This window comes from Cynocephalus volans, chromosome 15 (genome assembly GCF_027409185.1).
Source record: "Cynocephalus volans isolate mCynVol1 chromosome 15, mCynVol1.pri, whole genome shotgun sequence".
Taxonomy (NCBI): Eukaryota; Metazoa; Chordata; class Mammalia; order Dermoptera; family Cynocephalidae; genus Cynocephalus; species Cynocephalus volans.
In genome coordinates, this window is record NC_084474.1 from 68779455 (window position 1) to 68783016 (window position 3562).

The 3562-nt window shown below is 34.1% G+C and overlaps 1 non-coding gene across 1 annotated transcript; it reads left to right on the forward strand.

Annotated features, from left to right (window-relative positions):
* The first annotated feature begins 267 nt into the window (after positions 1–267).
* TRNAP-AGG (transfer RNA proline (anticodon AGG)) lies at positions 268–349 on the forward strand. The gene has a single exon. It is a non-coding gene; the product is annotated as a tRNA-Pro (tRNA).
* The last annotated feature ends 3213 nt before the right edge of the window (positions 350–3562 follow it).

Genomic DNA, 3562 nt, shown 5'->3' on the forward strand with positions numbered 1-3562 from the left:
CAAACTTTAATATTCTGTAATTTTATTTTATTTTATTTTTATTTAAACATAGTTGATTGTACATATCTGTGGGGAACAGAGTTGAATATCAATACTTGTGTGCAATATATGATGCTCAAGTCAGGATAATTAGTATATTCAACATTATACAATGTGATTGTTTTTTGTGGCCCTTTACCAGTTATTCCCTTACACCCTCTCCTTGTCCTTTCCCCACCTCTGGTAACCTCAGTTCCGTTTTCTCTTTTCGATAGCCTAACATGAGCAGTAGTTGTGGCCAAGTGGTTATGGCAATGGACTAGGAATCCATTGGGGTCTCCCCATGCAGTTTTGAACCCTGCCATCTACAGATATGAAAGTCCAACATATTATTGTGATTGTTGCATCTTTCTTTAATTTTCTTAATTAATTAATTTTTTTTTTTTTTTTAGCTGCCACTTAGGAGTGAGGACTTGCAGTATTTCTCTTTCTGTGCCTGGTGTGTTTCACTTAACATAATTTTCTCTAAGTTCATCCATGTTGCTGCAGATGGCAGAATTTCATTCTTTTCTATGGTGGTATTCCATTGGTAAATATACCACGTTTTTCTTACCCAGTCATCCTGTTGTGGAAGAAGTCACCCAAGGAAACGCAAATACTGGGAGAGATGGAGAAGTCGGATGCTAGCAGTCTCAGGGGAACTAACATTCCAAAAACCTGAGCCTCGCGTGCAGGCAGAACTGGAGTTATATACCTTTCTTGAGCAAGCCGCAAGCCTGCATTTCTATTGGCTCCTTGTCTGTATCCAGGCATGGTCCCCTAAATTGGGGGTCTTTAACAGGTGCTTAACTGGGTCAATGGCTTTGGGTACAGGGCTTCATCAGGTGGTTGGTCAAAATGGGTCACAGAGACAGGAGCATGTGTTTTTAGTGGACTTTCTGCAGCGCCAGCTAGAAAACAACCGCATCTCTCACCCACACAGGAAATCTGACAAGCTGAGGGTTAGTTCAGTCATTCACTAAGACAGGAAGACCAAGCCGGCAAGCTTGGAAATCACAAAGCTACAGAGCTTAGAAATGCTTTTAGCTGTTAACCCTTAAACATAACTCCAGATATTTTTTACATAAAGACAGATATTAGTTGAAAAACTATAATAAAGATTTAAACAAGGGTAGAACAAGGAATCTAGCCACTTTAATTCAATAACGGACATTTAGGTTGGTTCCAACCCTTGGCGATTGTAAATAGAGCTGCGAAAAACATGGACATACATGTATCCCTTCAACATCATGACTTTCATTCCTTCGGGTGTATACCCAGCAGTGGAATTGCTGGATCCTATGGCAGTTCTGTCTGTCGTTGTTTTAGGAAACTCCACACCATTTTCTATAATGGCTGCACCAATTTACAGTCCCACCAACAGTGTAGGAGGGATCCCCTTTCTCTGCATCCCCACCAGCATTTGTTATTCTCTTTCTTTTAGATAATATTCAGTCTAACTGTGATTTTATTTTATTCAATGCAACATACTCTTTAATTTCTCTCTTGATTTTTTAATGGACCCCAGGATGATTTAGTTTAGTTTTGTTTTGTTTTTTACTTTTTGGTTTCTAAATATTTAAGAATTTTCTAAATATTTTGGTTATATATTTTAGTTTGATTCCCTGTACACAGAGATCATAGTTTACTTCATTTAGTACTTTTGAATGTGTTGAAACTTATTTTATTGCCTAGAATATGGTCTATTTAGGTAAATGTGTTGTGTGCACTTGCAAAGAATGTGTATTCTGCTGCTGTTTGACGGGGTGCTCTAAGATGTCAATTAGGTAAAATAAGTTTACAGAGTTTTTAAAATCTCCTATAAGTGATCTTGTATAAGTAATGTGTCATTTTCCAAAGTTTTTGTTTGTTTGTTTGTTTGTTTTTTGAAGTTCACATTCTGATTATAACTGGGGAGAAAGATAAACAGCAGTAGCGAACATGAACATGGGTGTGGTTTGGTTTGAGAGTATCTATTTTGTGATATGAGTGAGTGAGGGTAGAGGTGTACGTTTTGTAGCAATGCATTGATTTCTTCATGTTTTCAATACAATTTCCTGCATACGTGTTTTATAGAAATTAAAACATTTCAAAACAATAAAATGGTATTTTACACATATACAGAGAAACCTTATATAGCTATGTATGCCTGCTCTTTTTTGTTTCTTACATGGAAACATGTTATGCATCACGTATAGCATCTTCTTTCTCTTTTGTATCAAATGGTATCTTAAAAAGTATTCTGTATTAGTATATGATTATATGCCAATGTAATTTCATTAAAAACTAGCTTTTATATACCTTTAAGACTTACAAATATCTTGAATTAGAAAGTCTAACATGGTCAACAAATTAGATATTTGTTTATTCTGCATGAAAATGTGTTACATGTTGCTTTTCCAGGTTGGTAATTAGAAAGCCATTGCTTTGTAAATGCACCATAATTTATTTTACCAGTTTCCTAACTACCGATCCTTAAGGTTTTCCAAATTTTTGTCTTGTTAATCTATAAGGTAAATTCCCAGTAATTCACCTTCTTAATTGGTTAAACAAATATTCATTCTCATCACTGATATAAAAGAGTAACTGTTTGCAAATAGCCTCTCTAAATTATTTAATTAGCAGTGTGTATTTTTCGAATCTGACAGATTAAAAATTGGTATTACACCATAGTTTGAACGTACGATTATTTTATTAAGACATAGATTAGATGTATATTAAAACATATAAGTAACATTTTTTATTTTTTGTCAGTAGATAGCCTGATCCCTTTTTATATTTGCCCATTTTTCTACTTGGTTGTTTATGTTCTTATTTATTTTGCATGCAATATTGAAAACATAAGATCAAAAGTCACCATGGAAGGTACTGTACTATTGTGTTTTTAACACTGATACTTTATAGTGAAATAAGCATAATATTGATGCCAGATGTTATATTGAGGTCTTAGTAGTTTAATTCTTTTACAATGGCTTTCTATTAATCCTACACTGCATATTCACTCAGAACAAAGTACCAATAAGTGATCAACACAAATGAATTGTGAATTCAATTTCTACTACACTGCTAGGCTGTGAGTTATAGAAATCATGTTACTTCTAGGCTACATACCTGTACAGCCTGTTAATATACTGAATACTATAGGCAATTATAATGAAATGATAAGTATGTGTGTATCTAAAGACATATTACTTTATTTTTATATACCTAAAGATATATTATTTTATTTGTACTTTTAATAAAGTACATCCTTGGACAATAACCCAGCTGAATTTCTTGACTTTTACTTTCCCTAAATAAATGGTTATTTTTAATATACCTAATACAGTCATGTGCATTCCTATTGCCTAGTGCTGTCATAGCCATTGTAAGGTCATAGTGCAATTACATTATTTTTTTTAATAAATTTAGTGTAGCCTAAGTGTACAGTATTTATAAAGCCTACAGTAGTGTGCAGTCATGTCTTAGGCCTTCACAATCACTCACCATTCACTCACTGACTCACAACTCACCAAAAGCCACTTCCATTCCTGCAAGCTTCACT